The sequence below is a fragment of the Leucopleurus acutus genome (assembly GCF_964270905.1).
Source record: "Leucopleurus acutus genome assembly, chromosome: 7".
NCBI lineage: Eukaryota > Metazoa > Chordata > Mammalia > Artiodactyla > Delphinidae > Leucopleurus > Leucopleurus acutus.
The window spans coordinates 34,533,639-34,547,817 of NC_139150.1; positions in this window are offsets into that span (position 1 = coordinate 34,533,639).

Genomic DNA, 14,179 nt, shown 5'->3' on the forward strand with positions numbered 1-14,179 from the left:
CTTCAGATAAGTGTGTGGGTGCTGGGGGGCGGGGTGGCTGGGCCTCCTTTACTGGGACAGGCAATTGTATCCCAGGAGATATGGCCCATTTCAGAAAGACGCTTTCTCTGAAAATCTCCGTCTTTCCTTCCACACCTCTCCCCCACCACCTTCACCTTTGCTTTTCCTTCACCTTCAGCAGGGGACTTTGGTGGGAAGAGCTCACTCTGGTGTTGGGAATCTCCTTTTCTATTCCTGAACTGGGGTCTCATTCTGCCTGCTTTCCTAACCCCACTTCTGGGCATTTCTCTTCTTTGCCCTTGACCTTTCCCAATTTGCCCACTGACTACAGTGAAGGCTGTTAAGTGACCCTGACTCTCTTTTCTTAACAACATTTCCACCTGCTCCATACAAGGGAGACTCAGCTGGGGGTCAGGGTCAAAAGGAAAGCAAATGAACACAACATTGTAAATCAACTATACTTCAATAAAATAGATTTAAAAAAAAAAAAAAAAGGAAAGCAAATGGATTGCAGTAATTCACACCAGGGAGTGAATGGCTGGTAGCCCCATAACTACACTCCTGTCCCCCATTACTTATATTAGCCTTAAGAGCAGAAACAAAATAAATAAACAAAGGAGTGAATCATTCTAGTGGCGGTTCATGTGGACTGAAGAGAAAAGGGAAATACTCTGGCAATGAAGACAAGAGAGTCTGGGACCAGAAACCTCTTCTCCACAGCCTGGAGTAAGACTTCAGTTTCTGGGATCAGACAGAGCTGAGGTCCAATCAGCCCTGCCACCAATGGGGCTGTGTGGCCTTGGCAAGTTCATAACCTCTCTGAGCCTCCTTTTCCACATCTGTAAAAGGTGGTCACAGCCCCTGCCTCTGATGTGTAATGAGCTGTGAGCAACCAGTCCAAATGGGGCAGCCAGCTCCTAGCAGAGCTCCCAGCGGGTGCCCAGGTGTGAGATCTCCTTCCTTCTTTCCTTCTTTCCACTGCTGAATGTAGACCTCCTCCCCCCTCTGCCCCCAGGATCTGGGTGTGTTGGCTGGGAGGGGGGTGGATAAGGAAAGGAAAACCAGGTCTGCCCTGGCCGTCCAGGATGGGAAGATGGTGGGGGACCTCCCTCGAAGAAGCCCCTAGCCCCACATTTCCTGACTGGGTGCAGATTTTGGAAGCTGAGGGTTGGCTGTGGGACAGGCCTGGCTGTGGGCTCTGAGGTGCCAGGCGGGGTGGAGGGGGAAGCAGCTTGCCTCCAGGAAGGTTGGCTCAGCCCACTGCTTTGTTTAGCTTCAAACATTCAACTTCTCACTTCTATTTGAAAACCTGCATCGGATGTGATGGCCTGGCAGCTGGTGAGAAATGGAAGATGCATCTGGGCCACTAGAAGACTTGGCTGCTGTGTGTGTGTGACAGCCCAGTCCTCTCTGTGCCTGGGACCTCATTCATTCATTCACTCACTCATTCATTCCCATCAAACATCTACTAGGTGCTTACTCTCTGTGCTAAATGCTGACATCCAGCTGGTGAGAATGACCAACATGGCCCCTGCCCTCAGAGTATAGGTTCTTATAGGGGAAGGGCCCTTAGTAGGTCTCTAGTCAAACCACTGGTGTAAAGGTTGAGGTTGCTAAGTGTTCTCAAGAGCTGGAATATGCTACCATCATGGGCCTTAACCAGGTGGAAGGGGCTGGTGAATTTAAATGTTTCTACTAATCCATTCATCCAACAATTATTTACATCTACTCTGTGCCCAGCATGTACTAAGCCCTCAGTGGAACTGTCACCCTGCCTGCCAGAGGCTCCTTTAGGGCCGTGTGGAAGTATGATTATTTTTCTCTGGACCTTCCATGCTAGACCCAGGCTTGATTGTACAATAGGGACACAGATACTGAGACTGGAATGGGAAGCCATGCAGAAAAGCAGAGAACCCTTCCTGTCTGAATAGGAATTTGGGGAAGGAGGGTCCCAGTTTATGGCTAGTATTACTGTAAACACTGGGCAAGTGAGAGACTCAAGTTCCAGCTCTGGTTCTGCTACTCAAGGGTTGTGTGACTTCAGGCAAGCCCTCTCCCTCTCTGGTCTTCACTTTCCCCTACTGTATAAGAGAGGGGTTGAAGCAGCTCAACTCTATGGTCCAAGCCACAGAGCCCAAGACAACATCTAGGACAGAGTAGGGGCATGGGAACAACTATGTCATTTGTCATAGGGGGCCAGATGCAGCCAGCATTGGAAATATGAACAGGGCTTATGACAAACAACACTAATTAGGGCCACTAACACTCTCATCTTACCTCCTCAAAATCAGGGTTATTTTGTAATTTGAGTAACACAGCATCACATGTTTATAGTAATTCTCAGATCATTGGGTGTCCACTTAATTATAATATGGTGATAGGTTCTGGGACACATGAGATAGAATTCTAGATCCTATCTTTGCTTCCAAAGAATAAAGCATGGAAAGGAAAAAAATAGTAACTTTCCAGAAGAGACACCTAGCAAACACTACCTCAACCAAGCAACAAGGAGAACCTCACCAGTGATGTCAAGTGTCACCTGGAGTGATGTGATGAGAAAGGCACTTCACATCTGTGCTATTCTTTCCATAAACCTCCAACCCCAGTCTAAGCATGAGAAAAACAAGAGATAAACCAGACTGGGGGACATTCCAAAGGATACCCAGCCAGGACTCTCGAGATTGTCAGGATCATGAAAAACAAGGATAGACTGAGAAACTGTCATAGACCAGAGGAGACCGTGAGGAGACACAATAACTCACTGCAACATGGTGTCTGGCATTCGATCATGGAGCAGAAAGAGAACATTAATGGAAAACTGATGAAATCCAAATAAAGTCTGGCATTTACTTAATAGTCATGTACCAATGTCAAATTTCTTTGTTTTGACACATGTACCATGGTAATGTAAGGCGCTAACTACAGGGAGAACTCTCTCCTATCTATACAACTTTGAATCTAAGTTTATTCCAAAATAAAAAGTTTATTTAAAAAAAGTAAACAGCCACATTTCAGGACTAAAATAAAAGCATTTGGCAAAAAAGGAGGGAAGGATGATTAATAGATAAGATACCTTCCTTCTTAGAAAATGCTGTAGAATAATTTGCTTTATCCTAGTTGATGGGGTTAAGAATTTTGATAGTTACAAAATTCCTAAGGAAAGTTTTTGAAACTAAACCAAGCTACGAGGATTTATATAATGTGCTGCTGTATAATCTCATGCTTTGGCTCTGTGCTAATATAGAGGGCTGCACAAGGTGCAGTAAAAGCACAAGAAGAATCACCAACTGTGGAAGGGTTGCAGAAGGATTCCTAGAGGAAGGGGCATTTTCAATAGGATCTTGAAGGATGTATAGGAGTTATCAAGCTCATGAGAAAGATTAAGGCTAGGAATCTCTAGAATTATATTTAATAAATATTCATTACCCACTAAGTGCTAGGCTCTGAGGATATAGCTGTAAATAAAACCAATAAATGTTCTCTGTCCTCATGATGTTTGGTTTCCTGTTACTTTCCACAATATATACAATTACACAATTGTAGTTATGGAGTATATGTGTATTCCAAAAATAGCAACTACTGGGCCTGCCCTGGCACCCACTCTGACTTCTAAGGGATATCATTCCACATAAAGCCTGTTGCCCAAGCCACCATGCTTTTACCAGGCTGGTTTTCCGGAAAAGCAACCTGTGCAGTTGCACAGGGCATTTGCCATTGTCTTGAAATGCTTAATACGTTTACCTTTGAACTTGTGTTTTGTAAATGAAGTCTAATGAGACAGCGGAGCACGCATGTGAGAGGGGAGACATGCCTGGTGGCAGGACATGCGTGCGTGGGCTCAGCCCCATGGGGAGAGGGCAGTGTGCAGACCAAGCAGCTGGCCTGGCCACTTGATGTGCACGCACACTATACCTGGGGCAGTGTGGAGTTAATGTAGGACCCAAGGAGGCAGGCAGGGCTGGACCTAAGCCCAGATTGGTGGCGGTGATGGTGACAGTGGCAACAGAAGTAGCAGACTTGGCAGCAGCCAAGGCCCCAGGAGAGAGGGGCCTTCACATCTCAGGTGATGGTCCTTTACTCCATTTATTGAGGAGCTACTATGTGTCAGGTCCTGTTTTTGATAGGAACTCTATACCCCACTAGAGGTGGGAGGAAATGTGATTTTTTGTCCCATTAAAAAATGTTATATAGCAAATTTGGAGGAAATAGAAAAGAAGAAGAAAAGGACCCCATAGACTCAAAACCTTAACAAATAATTATGAACATTTTGGTGTTTTTCTTTCTAGACTTTGCTATGCATATTTTTACATGGTTTAAATGACATATATTCTATCAAGTGAATATACTCTATTAACTTTGACATTTATGTGGTTTCCAATTTTTTGATAAGACTTTGCGCTACATCTTTCTGCATAATTGTACTTTTTAATACACTGACTCGTTTCAAAAAAGCATAAAGTTTTTCATGAATTTCAAATTATTTCCTAACCCAGAATTTCTGTTCTTTGTTTGCTATGGTCTCCTTAAGTAACTCATTCACTCCTGTGTTTGGTTATTTCAATACTTTCTCCTCAGCTTTACAATAATAAATTTAATAACTCAGATGAAATGGACAAATTCCTTGGAAGACACAAACTACCAAAGCTTCACTCAGGAAGAAATAGATAACAAGAATAGCCCTGTATCTGTTAAACAAATTGAATTTATAACTGAAAACCTTCAACAAAGGAAACTCCAGACTCAGATGGCTTCACTGGTGAATTCTAATACCAAGTTATTTAAGGAATAAATAATACCAATTCTACACAAACTCTTACAGAAAGTAGAAGAGGAGGAAACACTTCCCAATCATTTTATAAGGCCATCACTTCCCCGATACCAAAAGCAAAGATATTCTGAAAAAAGAAAAACCTATAGTCCAATATTCTTCATGAATATAAATACAAACGGCTTCAGTAAAATATTATCAAAGCAAATCCAGCACAACTTACAAAGGATAATTCATAATCGCCACATTGGGAAATAACCTAAATGTCTTTCAACTGGTCAAAGGATAAACAAACTGGTTCATTCTTACAATAGAATACTGCTCAGCAATTAAAAGGAATGAACTACTGATACATATAACGTGGATAAACCTCAGATGCACTATGGCTAGTGAAAGAAGAAATACTCAAAGGCTACATACTGTATGATTCTATTTATATGACATTCTGGAAAAGACAAACTTATGGGAATGGAAAACAGATCACTGACTGTCAGGGTGGGGAAGAAAGATGACTACAGAAGCACAGCACAGGGGAATTTTGGGGGGTGATAGAATAGTTCTGTGTCTTGACTGTGGCATTGGTTACATGACTGTGGGCATTTTTGTTGAAACTTGTAGAACTCTATACAAAAAAGCATACATTTTACAACATGTATATAAGACCCCAATAAAAAACAGAATTAAAAGGTCATCTATGTTTCCATTTATGACATTCTGGAAAGGACAAAAACTGAAGGGACATAAAAATAGGTCAGTGGTTGGAGGGGCTGGGATGGAATGAGGGGTTTGACTATAAAGAGGCATGAGGTAAATTTTGGGCAGGTCACAGAAATATGCTATTTCTGGATTGTGGTGGTGGTTATAAAACGCTATATGTTTGTCAAAATTCATAGAACTGTACACCAAAAACGGGTAAATTTTACTGTATGTAAATTATACCTTAATACACCTGTCTTTTTTAAAAAAATGTTTAAATCTTATTTATTTTATTATTTATTTGGTTGCACCAGTTCTTAGTTGTGGCTTGCAGATTCCTTAGTTGCAGCTCACTGGTTCCTTAGTTGCGGCCGGCGAGCTCCTTAGTTGCGGCTCGTGTGCTCTTTAGTTGTGGCATGCAAACTCTTAGTTGCAGCATGCTTGTGGGATCTAGTTCCCTGACCAGGGATCGAACCCGGGCTCCCTGCCCTGGGAGCATGGAGTCAACCACTGAGCCACCAGGGAAGTCCCTACACCTGTCTTTTAAACAATCTTTATGCCCTGGATCACCCATGACTGCTTGGTACCGTAGTCTCTAAAAGGACAGATGTTTACATTTCTCTTAAGGCATTGATTGATGTCAAATGCTCTGTCTCTGGGTTTCAGCTTTCTCTTCTATAAAATGGAAGTTTGACCCTTGTGATGTCTTTTAATGGTGAAGAACATGGTTTTGAAGCTGAAAAATTCTGTTTTCAAAATCTGTCCCCATGACTTCCAGCTGTGTGACTTTGGGCCAATTATTTAGCCTTGCTATGTCTCAGTTATACCATAACAACAGTGCTTACCTCATAGACATGTTGAAAGGATCCAGTGAGATGGTCCATAAAGAGTTCAGTGCAATGTCAGACACAGGGTGAACATTCCACAAATGAAACTAGGTGCTCAAGTCTGTCTGTCCTGACCTACACAGAACTGTACAGGGCGATGAGGGACTCTGGAATGGGTATCAGCAGTAGGCTGAGCAATGGGTCCCCCAAAGATGTCCACATCCTGATATCCAGAACCTGATAATGTTATCCCATGTAGTAAGAGACTTTGGAGATGTGATTAAGAATCTCGAGATGGGAAGTCTCCTGGATTATCCAGGTGGGCCCAATGTAATCACAAGGGTCAAGGAAAGAGGGAGGCAAGAGAGTCAGAGACAGAGATGTGACAACAGAAGCAGATGCCAGAATGATGAGGGGCCATGAGCCAAGGATTGCAGACAGCCTCCAGAAGCTGAAAAAGGAAAGGAAACAGATTCTCCCCTAGAGCCCCCAGAAGGAACGTAGTCCTGCTCATCTGTTTTAGTCTTCTGACCTCCAGAACTCTAAAATAATACATTTGGGTTGTTTTAAGCCACTAAGTTTGTAGTAATTTGTTACAGCAGCAAGAGGAAGCTCATACAGCATCTCAGGTGAAGGGATCCTATTTCCTGGGACGTGGAACTTGGTACATTGGTACGTGAAGGGCGTGGAGCTGAACGTGTTCTTATAATTGGGCCTGACTGGGACAATGGAAAAGGCAGGGCCCCAGCAAGTGTGGAAGCTCTGAGTAAGGCTCCTCTGCACCCTGATCTGATGGCATGAAGGTTCCCTTCCTCCTGGCCCACTGACCCCACTAAGTAGAAGCTCAGTGATCTAGCCTCCATACCTGAGGATGAGTCCTTTCATCCCACACTATGAAGCAGCTGCCAGAGGGCTGGACCCTGCAGGGAGTTCCCTGTTAAGTGGAAGCCTTACCCTCCCCTGCCTCTCAAGGACCATCCTGGAAACTTTGCCCTGTATGTAGCCATGGACTAGTGTAGAACTAGAGGTGATTCAGATCCTTCTTTTCTGTGGGGGTTTGGGGGGATGCTTTCTTTTGATGTCCACTAGAGGGTACTGTGTGCATGTATACAGGAGGCTCTGAACACTAATCTGGGCATCCCCTCCTGCAAACACTCGAGTAGTGAAACACAGACAAAGACATCCCCACACAAGTGCCTACAATCAGACACATGGGCACACAAACCCACAAATCACACACACAACACCCACTCACACACCTGGATAGATGTGTATATACATACAAAGCAGCACACGTACATGAAAACATCTACTCATGAATATAGTCACATGGCCGTAAGACACACAGACACACACAATGCACATATTCACACACATTCAGATCCACACAGATTCGTCTATACAGACAGACAGACACACACACACAACACCACCAGCAACAACAAAAACCTAGACATACACATGGCTAATTATACATTGGCAGACAAATATAGTCACGTGTATAGTGTCATAAATACACATTCAGACACACAGACATTAGCATGGAAAAACAGACATGCATACATGTCCAAATACCAACAAGTGTGCACACACATGCACACCTACCCTGGGCCTTTGTTATCTTACTTTTGTGGAAAACGAAGTCCCTTGAGGGATGATTAACACTGTGGTGTTTTCTAAGGAAAACAATGAAAATGTCAACTTTGTACTCCCGATGGAACTGTTTTATTCGTTAAATGTTAACGAAAGGCAGTTCACTGAGTTTTTAAAGACAGAAATAGCCACCCTGCTCTGACAAGGCAGAAAACCTAAGTCACAATTTTGCAAACAATTTATTAACATATGGAGTTCTCTCAGACACCCTAACACAGAAACTGGTTTTTAAAAATACTGAAGAAACTTCAATAGAAAAATCAATATAAGCCATAACATTATGTAAAGATAAACAATAAGTCCAAACAAGTCCTTTCATCTTAGAAAGGATGATAAAGAAGCATGGAGCCTTTGCAAATGATTATCAGATGGCCAGGCCTGGAAATTTGCCTTCCATGAGACAAAGGCATTAAAATAAAGGAAAAGATAAAAGATGGAGAAAGGGAAAAGGGCCTGTGAAAATAGCTGATTCGATAACAGTATTGTATAGCCGAGAAGAGGTAGCTGTCAGAAATGCACTGCGCTCTGACAGCCAAGCCCTGGCATGAAACAGGTGAGTGTTCCCCGGGCAACAGGCAGAGGATCAAGTGGGGGTGTGAGTGACACGGACACACACAGTCCATTGCTGTGTTTTCTCCATAGGAGTCCTGTAGGCAGGAAGGCGAGGCTTGGCTTCTGGGTCAGAACATCCAGGTCTAAGTCCCACCTCTGCCATCTTCCTGGCGTGTAGTACTGGCAGGTCCTTGTCCTTCCCTGGGCCTTGGTGTCCCCAGGTGAACAATGAGGAAGTTGCCTTTTCTGATCTCTAAAGTTCCTTCTTTCTCTGATACCTTACCATTACAAACCCCCAACAGCATCTTTCTGAGACCCCCTTGCATCCCATGGCCAGATATCATTGAAAGTAGCTCTGTTTGTGCACTTAACAAAGTGCCCGTTCCAGCCCATCAGCTTGATCCCAGCGAACAATAGCTCAGGAATAGATAAAAGGCATTCATCAGGCAGCCAGGCTCAATTATCATGTCACACTGAATGAATATATTTTAAAATCTTTTCTGACAAGAAAATGTTCCAAGTAGGTACCTTCAAATTAGCTGGAAAATCCAGAGAATTCGCTATTAGGCTTTCTTTGAAGAATCTTTATTCCCCCCTACTGTTCCAGAGGAATTCCTTGGATATTATTAATTCCTTCTAAGAGTCTGATCTTGTGCCCCCCGCTGGGACAGAAACACTTTATCTGTCCGCCTGACTCCTGGGAGCCACTGCAGAGATGATACACACCACGGCCCTGATAGAGGATCACCTGTCCATTTATTTCCAATGTCAGGTGGGCTCCCATGGAAATTCAGTTCAATTAAATTCAATTCCGCCCACATTTACTGAGCATCTTTTCTGTGTCTGAGAGCCCTGGGATAAGAGCTGAGTCTACCCAGCACTTATTGTTGGAGGGACACTCCACTAATGGGGACATGCTTATAACAGATGAGTGTCAGCAGCAGGGAGGTCCTGTAGCCCAGTGAGACTACCTTTTGAAGCCTGATTTGGCCACTGGCTGTGTGACCTTAGGCAGGTGACTTCCCCTCTCTGAGCCTTGTTTTCCTTACCTCTAAAATGGGGGAAATGACATCTAACTCCTGAGGCTATGGTTAGGAGGGTCAGTTTCATGGGACACAGACTGTCCCTCCGTCTGACCCACCCGTGGTCAAGGCCTGGCATTCCATCGTTACCTCTGCCTCCCGAGGCCGAGGGGTCATTTTTGACCTCTTCTCCACTCACAACAACACAGCAGTCTTTCTGCTGCTTTATTCTCAGCTCCATGTTGCAGATGGCTCCACCTGGCTATGGTCTGGAAGGAGAGATTTCTCTAGCCTGATTGCATCAAATGCAGAGATACCTGGAACTTGTGGCTCTGATGCCGAGATTTGGAAAAGCAACAGCAAGCATTGGGGGAGAGGAGGCTGTTTCAGGGAGTTAGTTTCCAAATGAATATAGAACAATCTGCTTTGGTTTCTTCATATTGTGTGTTTGTGCAGGAGCAGATTGCTCACCGGGGGAGACCTCTCACTGACCCACAGAATTTCAGGGCTAAAGGGGGACTTGGAGGGCACCTCGTTCGTATTTTACAAGTAAGGAAACTGAGGGGAAGAGACTTGTCCCTGGCCTCTGTCCCTCCTTGTATCTGACTCGGTCACAGATCACCACGCAGAGGACTGGGAATGGGTCCCTCTCTCCAGCTTCTCTTCCCTGATACTACAGCCCTGGCCCCGGACCCACGGACTCTGCCCTGCCAGGAGCCTGCAGACCCTCCTTGTTCTTCGTTGTGGGGCGTCCAAGGCTCCTGTGTGCAGTCAGTCCTGGCTCCACCAGCCCTCTGCACCTCCAGGTCTCGGGAAGAGCTCAGCTGGCATCTCTTCAGTGGGATTACTCCTGGCTACTCTGAGTGAGACTTTGTGTGATGAGACCTCTCGTTGCTTGAAGGCTGTTTAGGTGATATCTTTGGTCCCGGGGATAGAACTCAGATGCCACCGGGTGCCTGGGATCTTCTGCTGGGTTTACTTCATTTCACGGTTTACAAAGCACTTCCACCTCCGCAAATGGGTGGGTTCATCCATCCCATTTTATATATGGGGAAACTAAGGCTCTGAGAGTACAAGCATCATGACCTAGTGACTGAACCAGAGACTTACAATTTGAGTCGAAGTAAGCCTTCCATGGGACGAAGGAGCGTTGTGTCAACAACAGAGAGTTTGTTTGTACTTACTTTTGCAGTCACCCTTGTCATGGGGTTGATCCAGCTGTTGTTCCCTGGGAAAAGCAAAGCACCTACCCGCATTCTCACTAGTTCCTTAACTGATAGTGTGTTGCCTGATACTGTTCTCAAATAGCTCCTTGTGCATTTTACTCTGACCAGGGGAATGTGCAGAGGAAGAATTCAGAACATTCTGCCTCTGGGGCTGCCTCAACACCCAGGGAAGTGGAGCATGCTCAAAGAGGAGGCCAGTCTTCTTGGCCAGGAGGAGGAGGGGTCTTAATGGACAAGAGCAAAGGCCTGGGGAAGAGGTGTGCCCGCCAGACGGGACAGACAGCAAGGGCACAGGCCCGCAGGAAAGAAGACACATGTTTGGGAATAAGGACTTTGATCCGGGTTCAGCATGGGATGCAGGCGTGTTTGAGGAGGAGAGACGAGCTGTAGTAAAGGCCTTGACTGTGAAGATAAGGAGCTCAATATGATCTAGGAGATGGGAAACAGCAGGATGAAGAAGTGTTCTGAGGTCTTTGTGAGCTGAGTGTTGGATGGAAAAGGGTAGAGATGAGACGATGTCCATCCATCAAACAACCACTCAGTGGGAAGCAAGTCTAGACCTGGTCCCGGGCCAGGTCTGCCGGCTCCCACCAAGACGGGAGACCAGAAGGAAGAAACCGGCACCCGAGGCTCTAAGCCAGGCTCTGGCCGCCGCCTCTGGATGCCTCCACCTCAGACTGTGTCTTTTGAGGCAACACCTTCATGAGGCAGCCTCAGAGGCCCTTAGCTGCCTCTCTTGTAAACACAGATGTTTTACTCTCTTGTCAAAGGAACTCTCCTACAGGTTGCCTGGGGGAAAACAGAAATTTCAACCCCTTCAGCCTCCTGAAAAAATGCCACTGTGAAGTCTCTGGCTCAAACGCACATTTGTGCAAATATGTCCTCTGAATGCAGAGAAGAGACTCTACCTGCTCTAGGCCTCCGCTCCTTCCTGTGGTAAAGGCAGGAGCTGGCTAAGAAAGCCTCCTACTTATACGTTTACCTGTCTAGCTCCCCACTAGGCTGAAGCCACATTTCACATATGTGGGAATGCCTGGTTTCTGCCACAGCATAGGTCTCAAGCAATGTTTGTGGAATGAATGAATGAATGAGCAGATAACTAGGATTTCAAAGCAATCTGTGAAACACAACTTGAGGGTGTGCAGCACCCCATGCACCAGACCAGGGTTTAAGCCTTTTCTCTTTGCCACTGGGTTCAGGGTCGGCCGTAGATTTCCCATTAGTCATCTCAGATCAGGGCACAGAAAGGGCTGGGAGTCATTCCCAGAAGACACACATTTCTCAAGGACAATTGGGTCACTCAATTCAAACGACAGCTGTTGTCTGGTTAAATGCCCACTTACCATCACATTCTAAATAATGATCTAGAAGACCCTGTCCCCGGAACCCAACGATGAATGACTGCCAAGGTCAAAGGGTAACTTCAACTTGGCCTCTTTGTGGCTGTCTCGGAAAGGCAGCTGGGATGTGGGCATTGAGCTGGATGGACTGGGGTCTCTCTAGCCCTGCTATTCAGTAGCGCTGTGATACCAGCATGTTCCTTGGCCCCTCCAGCTTCCTCTTTGGTAAGACAGGAGAAATAATACCTCGGATCTTGGAAACAAACTGTTGGGCCAGACTGCACGATGTGCTCAGGGGAGTTGGTTCCTACCCTTGGGTTCCAGCTCTGCCTCCAGGCTCTGAGCCATCTCCCTCAGCCTCTGCTCCTCACCTTTACAACAGGCATAATAATATCCACTCATGAGGTTGGCTGGGGTCAGGGTTAAATGAGATAATTTACATGACAAGGCTGGTAAACTGAGAAGTGTTGTGCGAAGCTAGGATTCTATTTTTAAGAACCCTTCAAACCAGATGACTACATATTCTGTGAAATGTGAAGTGCGCTGGCCTAGATACTGTGGTTTCAGCCCAGCCCTGTGAGTGAGGTAGCTTTCTCCTAGCAGGTAATGGCTGGGGTGCAGTAGGATGTGTGATTGTAGTGGGAGTTGGGGTGGTGATGATTAGGGGTGTGGTGAGAGGAGCTAATGCTAGAACAATAATGAATGGAGATGAATGATTTTAGGCTTTATCCAGTAGGCAATATGGAGCGTGGAAGGTCTTTAAGCAGAATCAGAATGGTAAAGTAGAAAGAACACTCTGGTAGCCTGTGTGGAGGATGGCCTGGGGAGGGTGAGGTTGGAGCAGGGAATTGATGCACAGTTGTCCTGAGACCCATGTGAGGGATGGCAAGGCTGGAACAAGGCTGGTGCGACTCCAAGGTCTAGGTCCACGGCCACAGCACTTTGGTGCCTCACTAATTAATTGAAAATACGACGAGAGACCTTTTGCTAAGAGCAAGGCTGAAGATAACAGCATTAACCTTTTGTAGGAGGAGTTAAATGTCACAAGCAGGAGGGGAGAATTGGTTGAACATAGCTTCAACCACAGCCTCCCAAATGGCCCATTTTACCTTGGTAACGATTTCTCTGAAGTCATTAAACAGGCAAAAAAAAAAAAAAAAAAAAGTCCTATGAACAGATTTGTACTTTGCTATACTTGTTTGAGCAGATGTTGTTATCTAGGCCTTTAGAGGCCACTATTTTCCATTTCAGAGGGACAACAATCTAGGTAGTGGGAGTGGTACTTTCCCCCATGAAAATCCTGCAGACCCTTTGCGTCTGACAGAGTCTCGCCGCAGGGTGGTTCAAGTGAGGGAACAACACGATGATGCCCATAAAGGCCAAGACTGACCCAGTCTCGCTTCTGTCAGTGTATTCACTCTGGTATCCTCAGCCCTGGCGCTGTGATGCCTGCAGTCAATATCTGCTGTAATGTGTTTTGGTCTCATTAACATGGACTGGATTAAGCAGCTGCATGGGCTTTTCAATTAGGAGGAGAAGTTTCTGACAGTGTTTACAAAGGGATTAGATCCCTGTTTAGCTTGTGATGGGGCTCACCTCTCCTCCCTTCCTTCCTTCTCCTTTCCCCCTTTCCCCTTCCTCCCTCCCTCCCTCACTTCTTCCCTCCTTTTCTCCCTTGCTCTCTCCCTCATTCCTTCCCACCCTCCTCCTTCTTCTTTCTCTCCTTCTTTCCTTCCCTGTGTTCCGTGAACAAATGAGTTTACCCTGTTTCCGTCTGGGGGATATCTGGCTAGATGTGCTGTTATGAGTAGGCAGGAGATTAGCATCACTTAACCATCTAAATGGGTGACGTCTCATCCAGCTGCCTACCTGCACTTGACTCTGCCCCAGCTTTTGCTTGCGTACCTCCAGCCCCTGGGAGCTCACTACCTCAGGACCCAGCCCACATCACCATGAGAAGGCTCTGACTACAAGAAGATTCTTCCTGGAGCTGAGCTGCCAGCAGCCCCCAGAAGGAGTTTCCCCTCACACCCCAGGTCAGCTTTTCAGGGCCGTCAAAGCCTGTCTGCTGCTGCTGCAGCTACTCTGAGACGAC